The following is a 14358-nucleotide window of genomic DNA, read 5'->3' as shown; positions in this document are numbered from 1 at the left end:
GTACATGGCTAAAAAAAAGGAGCCTACCCCGTCGGGTGATGCCCGTTTCAATGCTAGAAGTTTGTTTTAATAAAAACTGAGAGTATTGCAGATTTCCTGTTGGGTAGTCACGGAACAATGAGGACATATAGATGATATGAAAATTGCACCGAAAATATATGGAACAATTTTGCATGCCTACAAAATTTTTTACATAATACAGACCCTTTGTCCCCAACAATTTTCTATGACCTGCTCATAAAAAGCGTTTCAGTGCAGTCCTGGGCGCTGTAAATCGCAACGATATACTGGTCGTTTTCCCGCAACCGTTGGGAATAGGAGCTGACAGTGAATAAGCTGAAATAGCAGAAGGCCATCGAAAACGAAACGCAATGTACCGAAATTTTCGTTATGTTTACTTAACCCAAGTGCATCTTTCCACAATAATCGAGACGCTACCATTTATCTATGATAAGAAAAATGTACGCACCACCACACAGCTGGATTCAGACATGGGTGCATCTGGATGTATCGACTCTCACTCTCCTAACGAGGCTCGGCGGAGCTCCGCAATTACTGCTTCCTATCCAGATACAAGCAGGTGGTAACAATGCAAACCACGGTAAGTTATAGCCTCTTTTGTAACGAGCGCTATTCACAGCTGTTAGAGGAAGCCGCCTTTATATGACAGTGGTAGGAGAAAAATTTACATAACGTGCCAAAGTCGGAGTGTTTGCGGACATATTTGAGCAAAAAGCTAATAACGCTTACTCATAAACGTCATCATTCCAAGTATCCAGGCGGGCAGGAATTTGTTTTTAAACAAATGGGGAGGTAACCAACTATCAGTTTATACGACAAAGCGGTATACAAGAAGAGAAGAGAAATTAAGCAGGCGCACTCAAAGGAAGTCTGGGAGGAGAAATGACAAATATTTGTAGAATATGGAGTACTGTTATGCCCCGGCAACCCGCCCGGATTCCAATTCTGTAGGATGCAAAATTTCTCCTACGAACGCCCCCTTTGACAAGCTCCGGTGCTGCGCCGCAAAGCAACAACGCCCTAACCGTCCCTTGACAAACCACGGTGTTGCACTGCTGTGCAGCATTGCCCTATAGAGATGCATAGGCGAGTGACATGCCCAAACGTGCAGCGAGCTGCGGAACAGCGATGCGCCGGTTTCCCTTTCCCCTGGAAGTCACCGTGCGCGGCAAACTTGAAGCGGGTGGCCAGCGCGGTCGCTGGTTGGACCTCTCGGAATGCCGTCAGTGGTGCCTTTGTTCAGAAGAGCAAGGTTCCGGGCTAGTTGGTAATGAATTTAAACGAAGAAACAGCGCGATGAAACACGGACACACGAAGAAACGACACAAAAGAGCGCTGCTTGGAACGTTTGAGTGACAACTGTTTCTCGGGCTTTATAAGCACCAGCGCTGCCACTTGGAGGAAGAGACCGACCCATTGTGAGTCGAGTGTTGCTCACGAGTGGAGTCAGACGGTGTGACGCGATGGAGTCTCGCCGGTCGTCGATGTGCGAGAATAGTCGCGTTTGCTAATAGCTCTCGGCCCCCGTGTCGATCTTGTTCTGTACAAATGCCCGGTATATAGTGCATAAAATGCTTTTTGTGTTAGACCTCCTGCATATTTGCAAACAAACGAGGTGGCGCTGCAGTCGCTAGCGGGCTCGCGGTAGGCAAAAGGCCAGGGAGTAGCGTCGCGGAGAGGAGTTCAGCGCGGATTTTCAAGACTTCTAGGCGCGTTTCCAGTTTCTGGGAATCACAGCAAATGATGATGCTTTCAACTTAGTAATTTCTCGAAGTACACGAGCTTGCGTTGGCCACGTGCGGCGTATTCAGAGAAATAGTTCGCCACTGTGTATTATATATATGGCTCGTAGTAAACATGTAGAAAGCGTTTCTACCATTGATTTATACTCTAGTGATTGAATAAAATAAGTTCTGACACTCTACACTAGCCGGAATGATTTTACTTCGGGACAGTAGTGAGGGAAAGTGCTGGCGTTGTTTCGACAGAGCAGAGGTCCGCTCACCGTCTGCTGACCTACGTGTCGCACTGTGCGAAAAGTGGGGACAGCGTCGTGTCCCGATCTCCTCTGTCTCGCTTAAGCACTGTTTTTAGCCGCATGATCACGCACGAGCTAGGCCGAATTCTCCCCTTGTTAAATTGGTTGATTTGGGGAAAATTTCTTATTTCTGGTAATATTTTCTTCCCTAGTCCTGGAGTCTTGTTTTGTGACGAAAAATTATAGCGAAATATTCAGTACAATTTTATAAATTACGCTTTTTAGATGTGTGTTCGTCGAAAATTGTGAAGAAATTTCTTTGACTTCAGTGCCGCATTTCTTTGACAAAAGCGAAACCGAAGAGGCCATCAACGAGGCATAAAAACTTTCAGGTTCGTTTTCTGACCTCTCACATTTTCTGTGACTGGCAACACTCACACCTTCGTAATTGCATTGAGACTGGAGAGGAGTTACAGGAAGCCGGATCTCATAGCGCGTCAAAAGCAGATGGAAAAGGTTACAGCACCCCCAATCTTAACAAAAAACTAGTGATGGTCTGGCTGGGCACGCTGGCAACAAAGAAATGTGTCACCAGGAAATTTCAAACCCTGACAGCAATGCCTCTTTGAAAGGGAATGTCGATGCTCAGGCAGCTCAGGGTCAGACAGGCTGCAATAAATTCGTCAGAACGCAACTGGTGACACACCCAAGAAAGGTCCATTGAAGGTAGACTACGGCAAAATCGCAGCGGTCCGCGACAGTTCACCAGAAAGTAAAGAACCGTGCTTAGAGAAGATCGCAGAGTTGTCCGGATTTTTCGAAAAGTTGTTATGTTTTGCAACGCAAGGAAAATGGCGAACACGACGAGCCTTTTGGAAATTAATGAGTTAAGCATTGATGTTGCAGCGAGGGCCAACAGCTTGACACTTGACGGCACCGCGATAACTGGATGCGCGCGGAAGAAATCCGCTAGGGCAGTTTCCAAAACGAGGCCGCGTGCAAAGAAAACTAATTTGGACATTTCCGCTAAAAAGAAAAAGGTGCTAGTGTAGAAGCTTGTACGTTTACGGAGCAGCCAACCGCATAACAGCCCGAAACTGGCACCGCGGCCCTCAAGAATTTCCAGGCGTCACATGAAAGTCAGTTTGCCTAAGTGTGCCTTTGCAATGCGAAAGCCACTTGCTGTTTGAACACCATAGGGGAAGTCCTAGGACAAGTGACGAGCGCAGTGCCCTACAAAGAAAGGCGCGCGGCCGCCTGACAAAAGAGCGCCGCAGAATGGGCGCGAGGCGGAGGGCGACACGCAGCAACCCATTTGGAACTCGTGCAGGGAACCTAGAGAGTAGGAAGTGCTCCTCTCGGCTCAAGCTTGCCAAGCGCTACCCTGGCTTTGCGCACATAGGTCCTGGAGAGGCGGAACTAATCAGCCTCTCAACTTTTGCGAAGAGTCGGCAGGTCGGCTGGTAGAGCGGCCTACCGACCGCGACCGCACAAAGCACAATCCTACAAAGAATGTAGGATTCCAGGGATAAGCGCTCCCTGTGTTAATGTTTGCTTTTTTTTCAGTGGTAGAAAGATAAACGCAAACCAGGTTTTGAGCCTTTTGCTTGAACGTATTTTGTACTTTCCGTGGAACTTTCACTGCCAAGATGTAGCTTTTGAAATCGTGTCCCTTTAATTTATATGACCAATGTATGGCGCGGTTCCTTGTAGCGGTAACGACTTCCTTTGTCAAATATAGCCTCACCCGCGTAATTATCTTGTTATGTTTTGTTATTTTTATGGCATCGCTTATGTTGAGGTTCGATGCAAACTGTGTTGCAGCATGCACTTGTGCATAAGTTTAGCTGCATTGCTCATTGTGAGATTGTGAGAGTGTCCGCTGAAGCGCGGAAGTATATCCAAGGAGCTCATGGGTCATTGTGGCGTATTCTCTCGCATGAAAGCCTCGCGTATACTTTTGGTTATTTATTTATTTATTTATTACAATACCCTGAGGGCTTGCAGAGCGCTATAGAGGGGGTGGGTGAAAAAAATACATATAAAAAGTGCAGGCAAAAGGCAAAAAAAATCAAAATTCATGATGCAGATGCTTGTTCGATGACATACTTGGTGATAATTGGCTTGAAGGATGATGCGTCTTCAATGCATGCGATATGGGGTGGAAGGTGGTTCCACTCAGTGCTAGTGTTCGGTAAGAAAGAATTAAAAAGCACATTCGTTTTACAGGTTGGGATGGCAAGTTTACGCGGACGATCAACAAGTGATGATACGTATGATGCTACAGTAGAAATAAATTGCTGTTTTAGTGTCTTGTTATGAAAGAAAATGCTGTAAAAAAAACTCAGGCTTGAAATATTTCTACGAACTGCGAGATTAGTCAGACCAAGTTTAGATTTCATTAAGGAAACACTAGTCTTGCGAGAATAATTGGAAAGGATGAAGCGAGCTGACCGATTCTAAACGGCTTCTTTAGCATTGATTAAGGTGAGTTGTGCGGGGTCCCATACTGATGATGCGTATTCTAGCTTTGGCCGTATTAGTTTTTAATATAAAAGTATCTTCAAATGGGATGGAGCCTGAGAGAAATTTCAGCGTATGGTTACCAAGGGCATGGTTAGCATTGTTAATAACATATTTTATGTGCATGCGCCAGGATAAGTTGTTACTGATGTGAACACCCAGGTACTTATAAGATGAAACGTTCTCTAATGAAACTCTACTAATCTTGTAATCGAACGTTTTAGAAGGACTAGATTGGCGTGAGATGGACGTATTTTTGCACTTTGATGGATTGAGAACCATGGACCATCTATGACACCAAATTAAGACGTTATCAAGATTGGACTGAAGGACAGAACTGTCGGAAACGTTGTGTATCGCACGAGAAAACACAATCGTCAGCAAAAAGCTTAAGAGAAGAGTTGATGCCAATCGGAAGGTCATTGATATATACCAAAAAGAGTAAAGGACCCAGTACAGAACCTTGGGGAACAGCAGAAATTACGGCACATGGGGATGATAAAGAGTCGTTAGTGATACAAAATGGGTGCAGTTAGTCAAGAAACGTATGTATGTGAGCTTTATTCTGTCTTTTTGCAAGTGAAGATACTTGCCATATTTGTTAGGTGCTAGTATCCGCCGGCACTGAAACGTGAGCAAAGCCTCTGTGGGCCATTGTAGCTTAGGTAGCTGGCGTAAGCTCCTAGAGGTGCTACCTTTGAACCTGTATTAGGTATTCCAGTACGTCGCTGCCTCGACACTGTTTATGGTGCAAGATTAGCACATTTACAGTAGGCGCCGGGGTTTCTGCTGCTACTCAGAACGGCAAGGAAGAAAGCATGGTCAACTGTGCTAGTTGCGAGCAGCTTGGGGCAAAAATGAATTACCTCATTTGCTTCCTGAGTAGTGTGTTTTCATTGCAAGGGATTTCAGGGGGAACATTCTAATTTTCAATATTATTGCCGATTAATAGTTGCTCCTGATATTTTGGTGTGTCAAAAATTTGCCAAACTGTTGTTTGAACCTTGTGTACCTGATCGTACACCTGCCTCTGCTGTAGCTGGAGAAAAAGGGCGGCAGTAATTTAATTAGGTTGGTTTGGATTATGGGTTTTTCTGGTGTTTGACGGGAGGCAGAAGGCACCTGGTCGTGTTGGGTGTTGACTTTTGCCGATCGGTTTTACAAGCTGCAGTACGGGCAACCATGACCAGTGGCGAGAAGCAAGAGCCTCAGAACGACCCGAGCGAAGCTGGACGAGGTGACTTGGCTACAACGCTATGAGCAGAGATCCTGGCCCGGCTAGTGGGACCTGGGCACGTTAAGTTACCTGGCGTCCGGACACCCTACGTGAACTTGGAAGAACGTTGCGCACGTGCGCGCCTGGCATCCGAGCCACGTGGACGCAGCTCGTCTTCCCGGCACGTTATCTGATGGCGGGGATGCTGCTGTGCCCGGACAACCAGCCCGGATTCCAAATCTACAAGATGCAAAATTTCTCCTGTGAACGCCCTTTGGACAAGCCCGGCGCTGCGCCGCAAGGTATCAGCGCCCTAACGCTCCTTTGTCAAGCGAAGATGCTGTGCTGTCAGACAGCGGTGCTCTATGAAGAAGCACCGGCGAGCGACATGCCAAACCTGCAGCGAACTGCGGGACAGCGAGGAGCCGGTAACCATTTCCCCTGGAAGTCACCGCGCGCGGCAAACTTAAAGCCGGTGGCCAGCGTGGTAGCTGGTTAGACCTCTCGGACTGCCGTCAAGTGCTGCCTTTGTATTGGAACGTTTGAGTGACAACCGTTTCTAGGGCTTTATAAGTACCACCACTGCCACTTGGAGGGAGAGACCGACCCACCGTGAGTCGAGTGCTGCTCACGATTGGAGTCAGGTGTGAAGCGATGGAGTCGCGGCGGTCGTCCATGTGCGAGAATAGTCGCGTTTGCTAATAGCTCCCGGCCCCCGTGTCGATCTTGTTCTGTAGAAATGCCCGGTATATTGTGTATAAAATGCTTCTGTTATTCTCACCGACGCCCTATTCGGAGGTGCGTTTCCGTTTGCTAGCCGCTACGGACAAACACAATGTTGCCCACGCCAACGCACGCGCGGTGCAGTTGTTGCCATGACAACTAAGTACACGACATTGTTGTCTACGCCAACGCGCACGCAGAGCAGCTATGACTGCCCAGCTGTGACAGCAACGATGTCGGCCGCTTGCGGTGACTATCAGAGTGCCATTTGGACAAGCTTAATTCAAGGTGAGTATTTTGTTCGCTTGCATTGCTCTCGATTAGAGCTTGTCGTGCTTTCTATAGCGCAGGTAATTTATTTTTTAGTTAAATAATTAATTTTCAATCATTTATTAACTTATTAATTAATTACAATTTAGTAATGCAATCTTTGTTTATTATTAGCTTATTAATTTCTAGATAAATTTCAATGGAACAGTAATAATATTAATACAATATTAGTATTATTAATAATAATAATAATTTATTACTTTCTATTCTTATTCATTCATTTATTATATATTATTTTTCTTATAGGGAAACATTGCACTTGTCAGGAACTGGCGTGGGCAACATTGGGCTTGTCTGCAGCGGCTAGCAAACGGAAACACGCGACCCGGAGTCTTCGCTATCTCCAAGAGAGCTGGCAGTGCTCAGTCACAAAAGCATGGCGAGCGCTACGGGACCACCTCTATGGCACAGCAGTACCCACGGAACGAGGAGGAAATTGCGAGATGGCGATCACTCAGCCTTTCATTTGCAGCGCGCGCAATTCCATTCTTGACCATCAAAATTTTAATACGCTCATTTTTTTTATACAAGTTGAAATAGTCTCTCAAATCGCCAGCTTTCACAGTGTAGCTGTTGATTCGAGCAAATGGTAAGAAGCAGTCATAGAAACGAATATCTTACGTAGCAGGCAGTCCCGTGTGGCATCGTGCTGTAATCATTCTCGCAGTTTTTTGTGCATCCAACAGGCTTCTGTTGCAAGAAAGGAAAATTTTTAAAATTAATTAGAATCATCTGTTTCGATGGAAGTTTAAATTATCCACATAATTTAGATATTTTCTGCTCGCGATTCACAACTTTCTTTTCATCTCGATATTCACATTTCTATTATAAACACCTTCAGTGAGACTACAAATCCTTTAAATAGTTGAAAACGCGAATAAACTTTTCGCACACCACTAAACATGGTTAGTTAGGTGGCACGATCAATGCGGAAGTGGCGGTTTCATTTGGTGGTTAGATTGGAAAAACATCTGTATAAGGTTTCAAAGAACTGCACCCAAGCAAGGAATCAACATTCTTTCCATGTGTTATTCTAGCTCCTAACATTTTTTTTGAAGCCAAAACTATTTGGTTTTTTTTAAGTCAGGCCTGCAGGCTGATGCTTATCCACATACCAGGCAAGTCTCCTGAGAGTTTTAAAGACATCTGCACAGCTATGTGAATTTAGTCATGGTTTGTAATAAAGCGGAATCCACTTCATTCATTTTAAAAGCAGCATTCTCAGTCAGTTTTCTTCAAGAAATTTTGTACACCAGTCATCAAACACCATATCAGGGACAAGTCAGCAAGACAGCGGCAGATACCACTCAACGGAGGCCCTCCAGCCAATGGCGTCGACTAATTGCGATGGCGTCGCCTTTAATCCCATTTCACGCAGGCACTTCTCAGTCACTTCCGATGTCACGCTACACTCGCGGACAAGGTTTCTTGGCGGCAGAGCAGAGGATAGGCAGGAAAAGCAAGGACACGATTCATTGTTCCTATGCCATGGGAAGCTGGCTCCTCAGCACTAGTGACATTGCACTCTCTCTGCAACTTCCCCCTTCACCTCTCTGCACCCCTAGTCCGAAGAAGAAACATGCGGCATGAGGCGAAACAATCAGCTCCTTTGCTTTCCCGCCTTGCCTCTGCTCCATTTCAACCGCGAACGACATGAGAATCGTTCGGCACCAATTGGCTGGAGGACATTTGGGGCGCATTCGCCGCTTCTTTCTTGACTTGTGTCGGACTATGATAATAAACATGTGTGAAGACGATATTGTGTTTTGGCAAATAGGCCATAAATAGGCGTTATTTTGCGAGGATTGGCTCATACCTAGGTGATATAAACAGAAAAAAATAATTGAAAACTAAATCATCTGAGTCTTGCCCCTCATTTTCACCACTTTTCCAGTGAACAAATATTTTACAACATAATACACACTGGACGATAAAATTATGCTCGCTAAGAAACACTTCTTCCAGACCGCCTTCAAGAAAAAAAGACTAATGCTCTGCAGCAACACCTTTCCAATAATTCTTTTTAATTCAAGCACACGGATTTAAGCTTTCACTCACAACTATACAACGCAAGTCTCAAGTAGAAAATAGAAAAAAAGTTAATAGGACTGCTGACTGACGTATCCTTTTTACACTGGTCTCAAGATATTGATGGATACTTTTCTATTTGTTGTTCGAGTAAATATCTTGTAACTTATTACAGCACACGGTTGTAATGAGTGTAAGCAAAATTGCAAATTTTGTTCCAGTGTGTATACACGTTGTGAACTAACAACAGGAGTGGGCCTCGTAAACCTTACTGCGCCTTCTGATCTGCCACTCAGGAATGTATAGGCGGTTGATATAAGTAAACCCTACTCCGTTCCTTCCTAAGTTTAACACATTCAAAATTAAAAAAAAATGCGTACCATGTCTGTTTCACTTGCAAGGTGCAAATATTCACACGGCACTTTAGTAGTCGTCGTAGGTGCTGGCGCTGGAGGAAAAAAAATATACACGCCTTTTAATAAGGAGTCAATAAAAACAAGAAAAGCAGTGTCACAAGTTTCCGTGTGGAGCACTATTGCTATGCAGAATTTCTGGCTCAAAGTACATGCGGGCCAAAAAGTGGAGTGTATCATCCTCCAGTCAATTTCAGTCCTTACCTTGGAGCTATTAAACTCCTGCTAAACCTAAACACAAACGTTTTCTCGCTTTCATAGTGTTAAAAACACATTCATCGCTATCGTGAAATTCTTAAGCAGTTCTGGACACTGAAACTGAATTCATCAAGCCAACGGTAATTTTTTCCGGTTACAAAAGGTAAGCCGTCTTCTGTTGCAGATTATCGCTCTGTAAAGCAGTGGAATGGTATGTCGCATACTTTATAACGAAAGTGTGACATATTGAGTTCCTTACATTTTCTAAGACAATGTAATAAAAGAATCGAGACATCTCATACAACTGATTACATGAATTTATTCCTTCGCACTCAGCGAATGTATTAAAAGGAAAATTCATATAATCTATTATATCTCACGATGTCTTTGACAGTTACTGAAGATAAATTAACTCGCAAGGTGTGTACCTTACAATCCCGAACACTATAATATGGAAGCAAATTATTCATTGACATCCACACAAGCGCAGCCATACGGCTCAAAAGGAAACCTAAACAGCTTCCACAGAAACTTCGCAGTTATAGAAAAATACGCCCTGGTTTCTGTGGAAGTTGTACAGGGTTTCTTTGTAGCCGTATGGCAGCGCTTCGGTTGATGCTAATGAGTAATGGCCTCCCTTATTACAAATTTACTCCACTTTAGTGGATGCGCCTAAACTTTTGACGCAGACACTATGTTGAAGGTAGTACTTAAGATCGCGCTTTGCCTTTCGTGCTAAGGAGGTAGGTCAACAGTAGGCAAGTATCTGTTGACCAATAATTGTCGTATTCACAGAATTACTGTGTACTGGCAACACGAATGTTATGAAAACTGCTCTACAGAAAGATTTGAAATGGCGCATCAATCCGGTGTGCTCTTCAGTGCTAACAAAAGCGCGGGTGTTCTCATAAGCTGGGAAAAAGGAGCAGCTATTTACACGTGCAAGAAACGTTCCTTATCGCTTGATCAAATGACCATAAATACTTGTGAGTTGCAAGAACCAGTAAGAACCAAGAGACTTGAAAATACACACAGTTTCTTTATCCTCTTTTCACAGATTGTGCTGAATAAAACATAGGCTCAAACAAATTGGGAGCGTTTAATCCCTTTTTGCAGATCGCGAAAATGAGTGATAGTTTGCGTAAAAGCAATCACTCTATTTCAGGCCGTTACCAAAGATGCAGTCACGGCGCCATGACCCTTACCGTATCGCATAAGCGAAAAAAGACGACTTTAATTTTGAATTTTCCTGAGGAAAAGTGAAAAATCAGAATCAGACCGCAATTTCATGCCTCTAGAAGTGTAGGAATCGATTGTCAATATCGTTCATAATTGTTGTACTTTGTTTTTGGCCAACCTCTGTCGGCACTATCCTTGGACATAGTGTCCGCAGAATCTTCTGAAAATAAGTAAATATGCTAAGGCCTTTACAGGTTACGATCCCGTAATGCCACATCATGAAATGCGTCTTTGGCGCACTTGTTTCCTTCGGGCTGCTGATGTTATTCTTGTTCATCTCAATAAGGCTTTAGCGGAAATAGCATTAAGTTCTCGTACTTATTATTCAGAAAATATCTAGTGGTATATTGATCAACTGTGATGCAGTAATTTGCAACGCTGATTAAAACTTTATAAGCTAATGTATGTAATGCAATACATAAACAGTTCACTTGTCCTTTAATGCGCAAATATTTCGAGCGGCCTCCACGCTCAAATTATTCTACCTTTCTCTGCATGCTCCTTTGATACTTAATGCAGAGGACGAAAAACTACACTTCACTCACAGAAGCTTCATCGCTTTGATACAGAGGCCGGAACTTTTTTTTCGGTTGAGGCCGTTTTCCATTTTGCCATTTAAGAAACTGGAAAGAGAGTCTCGCTGTGTCTGAAAGCCTTGCGATTTGAGCCAGTTATTGAACCTGGAGAAAAAGGGCAGTTCAAAGGGGGGGATGTTTAAATCGGCTCTATTGAATTCTATTTGGACATTATGACCACTAGGTCGCATTTTTCACGTGAGTAGGGATCAGCTCATGGGCGACTGGTGTCGATATGTGCCGCGCCATAACAAACGTTAGCGTCAGAGTGGTATATGGGATCGCCATTCAGTAAAGTGCACACAAATCTTTGGAGGCAACTCTCAAAATTCTTCGACACCAATGACACGAATCTCCAAGACTTGCCCGGCGGCTGGATTCAAGAGCAGGCAGTTGAATAATTTTTCATGCCAACAATTTGATATACGCGATACGGTGAAGAATATCCTTCGAATGTGTCTGTAATAAATGTGGCATTTTCTCAAGGATACAGGGTTCAACACACCTTCACGTAGTATGTCGGAGCAGCAGTTAGGCTCAAAGAAGAAATTTTATATGAAAGTGACATGACAGCTTCAACAAGGGCTGATCAGTGAAAACGATATCTTCTGGACAAATGGTTCTGTATTACTGGTAGCCTACCCTGTAAGGTTCACGTTTCCTCTACATATTGGTAGCATAGTCGCGCTGCTTTCGCCTTCCATCACATCGTTATTGGGCAGCTAAAATGTTTATTGCCCTCAAGCAGTAACTATTTCTAAGCCTAATGTTCGTGCGCGCATTAACCTTTCACTTTAGATGGCATCAAAAATGAATTTTTATAGACAGGTAATTAAGCCTCACAGGTTAGTATGAAAAGATTGTTATGAACTTGGAACACACACGCAATGCTTACCTGTGGTTTCACTTTCATCGTATTCATCATAAACTTCGTCTGTAAAAAAAAACAATTTCGGAAATCAATGTGAAAATTTTTGACAAGATCCAAGCTATAATATGGCTAAACCGAAAGGCACCTGGGGCGGCTACTGTTCGTGAAATAGTTTTAAGCATAAATGTTTTATATTCGAAGTATTCTCAGCATCTTAGACACCTTTAGCCACACTCTTGGTACACTGCTGTTGTCTAAACGGAGAAGTCTTCTGTTACACCCCACACAGGTATCTTTTGAGTGTTTTCGGTTTGGAGGCCCGCAGAGGAAAGTTGTCCTCCGCAACCATCCTGTAAATAGACCGGGTAGCAGCGTATAGTGGTCTAATTATACACTGCGGTCTTTTCCGCTCAGGGATGACATGTCCGACACAGCGGAAACCAATTCGGCGCTCGCTTTCTCGTTCACGGTGGACTCATGCGCTAATTGATTTCAGAGAACAGCTATTTCAATTAAAATTTTTGTATGACACACTTAATTAAAAAAAAGATTGAATGTACAAGAAATGTTTATTTTTCAAATCCTTCATCATCGGGGAGAAAAATATCTGTCTGTGTTACGGGCTTAGCAGGTGTAAGTGATGTTTGGTACATGCTAGTTCCAGAGCAAGTTTGCTAATTTTGTGGCCACGGAAAGTAGCTCCAACTTATTTGGTGTTCCGGTCAAAAAAAACTAACCGCACTTTCATTTGCTCTTATTTGCTTTACTTTCATTCGCTTGCATTTTCTGGTATAAAAAAGGATTAATTACTCATCAGCATCCACAGAAGTGAAGCCATACCAACACGTCTTCTGCACTTTTTGAGTGCCATACAGTAGTTTATAGTTTACGCAGAAATATTTCTTAGTTTTATGTATCGTAATATTGCACGAATTGGTCCTCCTCTTTCTTGCAAGATATTATAATCACGCTCCTGCATCTCACCATAAACGGGAAAGAAGTCCTACAAGTGTGAAGTGACCGTCATCTAGCTGATGGATGGTTCCCCACTGGCTCTGGTGAGATTGAAACACCCGACAGCATAGGCAGGATAATTTTCACAGAGAACAAGGCAGGATGAAAAGCACCAAAAGTTACCAGAAAACACCTAGATGACACGCTATACAGTTGACCGATATCGCATTGTTCAGTTTCCAAAAAACACACTTCAAGTTACAGTTGCTCTACTTAGGCAAAGAACACTGGAGCAAGTTTCCTCGTGTTCATTCTCGCTAAGGTATTATAAAGCTCCCAATCCGTCCATCGCGAAGTCCATCCATGCTGGCCACGACACGATGCTGAAACCTGATCTACCAGCAGCGGTGCGTCGTGGCATCTGCGTAGTATGATGCGCAGGAACTACCAGCCCTCGCGTGTATGGCATCTATGTTTGTGAGGCGTAGATTTGCCTCATCACATCTGTCACGTCGTTTCACATTGATCGGGCACCACCTCAGAACCTCCGTTCCCCATCTTTTTATCTCTTCTGTCCTCTATCCACGACACGTGAGCTTCTATGTCCTAGCTGTATCGTGATCTTCAGGGCCATCTTTGTCGCCTTGAGAGATATCACACAAAGATGCCCTTCTCGCGCTCCAGTCTCCTCAGCGCAGCATCAGTGGTAAGTGGTATGGAAAAGTGCGTATACTACGACAAAATGAAGCACGTAAAAAAGTCCACGCAAAAGCATGAGCCACCGGAAAAGCTTGTTTTCATGCTCATGACGTCGTGTTTGGTTATTCAACAAATGCGATAATGCAACTTACGCTGCTATGCGTGCCGGAGGTCATGCCAAGCACGTCTGAGGCATCTATGTTTTAAAGAAAGTGTCATACCTCCTGAGCTCATTCAGTTGGAGCAATCTCTAGGGCAAAGTTCTTTAGCAGCCATATTGCCATCCGTAACAACTAAAGCGTTCCGGAGAAGAAATAGGCGTGTGAATTCTTTGAAATCTTATTCGTCGGTGCATTCGTAATTTTTATTCAACTGTAAAGGCAGTACACAAAGCTATTTCGGTTGACGTTGAAAATTATATTTTCATAATGAACTCCGTGGAGGCTATTGTATTGAACAATATACGATGAAAAACTTCACCATGGCAACCGATTTTACGAAATACGGCGTAAATTATCGGGCAAGAGATGTCTAGAAAAAGAGCACCCAAGATTGCCCTGGCAAGAAACAATAATTCCTTAAAAGAGCCG

At 43.8% G+C, this 14358-nt stretch overlaps 1 long non-coding RNA gene across 1 annotated transcript in view; it reads right to left on the bottom strand.

The window, feature by feature from the left end:
* LOC144118988 (uncharacterized) overlaps positions 1 to 14358 on the bottom strand; it is a 62390-nt gene that overhangs the window by 7472 nt on the left and 40560 nt on the right. The window contains exons 6-8 of the long non-coding RNA XR_013312211.1: positions 12140 to 12178; positions 9200 to 9267; positions 7413 to 7481 (exon numbers count right to left, since the gene is read on the bottom strand). This is a non-coding gene — a long non-coding RNA (uncharacterized LOC144118988). The remainder of the gene's footprint in view (positions 1 to 7412; positions 7482 to 9199; positions 9268 to 12139; positions 12179 to 14358) is intronic.

Source organism: Amblyomma americanum, chromosome 2 (genome assembly GCF_052857255.1).
Source record: "Amblyomma americanum isolate KBUSLIRL-KWMA chromosome 2, ASM5285725v1, whole genome shotgun sequence".
NCBI lineage: Eukaryota > Metazoa > Arthropoda > Arachnida > Ixodida > Ixodidae > Amblyomma > Amblyomma americanum.
Note: the sequence above shows the minus strand (reverse complement) of the source record. Positions and strands in the feature narration are given on the sequence as shown.